Here is a 781-nt window from a genome sequence, read left to right on the forward strand (position 1 = left end):
GGTAACAATGTTTTTACACCATGGTGAGGAAGAATTGTTGGATGGAAATTGTGTTAATCAACTGAAATTCTACGTCATCGATTACTGCAATAGGCCAATCTGTGAGCACATTATGACTACTCTAGATGATCTAAATCCTGAAATTGTGTGACCTATCATCCATGCTACCCATTTTGAGCTAAAGCTCGTGATATTTCTAATGATGCAGTCAATGGAGTGGTATATCGATCATTTACCAAAGATCCTGGAGCACACCTTAGAGCATTCATGTAAGTGTGTCTCTTTTATACAACAATGAATGCCTAAGGAAGTACTAAAGTTGATGTTTTTTCCTTACCACTCCATTACAAAGCTGAATCATGGCTTAATTCATTGTCACTTGATGTTATAACATCAGAGAATAAGTTAGTACAAAAGTTTTTGTTTTATTTCAACCCTCCCAACATGAATACTAAGCTGATAAATGATCTCACATCATTCAAACAAATGGAGTATAAAAACTTATATGAAGTTTGGGAGTGTTTCAAGGATTTTCTTCCCAAATGCCTGATGCATAGTTTCCAACATTGGAAGCAAATGGAAATGCTTTATAATAGATTGAATATGCAAACACAAATGGTTGTTGATGCTTCTACTAAAGGAGTTTTGTTGGATAAAACCTACAATGAAACTTACGACATCCTTGAAAGGGTATCTAACAATGGTTCTTAATATTCCAACACGAGAAATATATCTGACAGACGTAATGCTGCAATAATAGACAATGATGCTATCAGCATAA

At 34.7% G+C, this 781-nt stretch overlaps 1 non-coding gene across 1 annotated transcript; it reads right to left on the reverse strand.

Moving 5' to 3' along the window:
• Positions 1-453: 453 nt before the first annotated feature.
• LOC120126236 lies at positions 454-560 on the reverse strand. The gene has a single exon (XR_005516440.1). It is a non-coding gene; the product is annotated as a small nucleolar RNA R71 (small nucleolar RNA).
• Between the last annotated feature and the right edge of the window lie 221 nt (positions 561-781).

Source organism: Hibiscus syriacus, unplaced genomic scaffold (genome assembly GCF_006381635.1).
Source record: "Hibiscus syriacus cultivar Baekdansim isolate YM2019G1 unplaced genomic scaffold, ASM638163v2 tig00110450_pilon, whole genome shotgun sequence".
In the NCBI taxonomy this organism is placed as follows: domain Eukaryota; kingdom Viridiplantae; phylum Streptophyta; class Magnoliopsida; order Malvales; family Malvaceae; genus Hibiscus; species Hibiscus syriacus.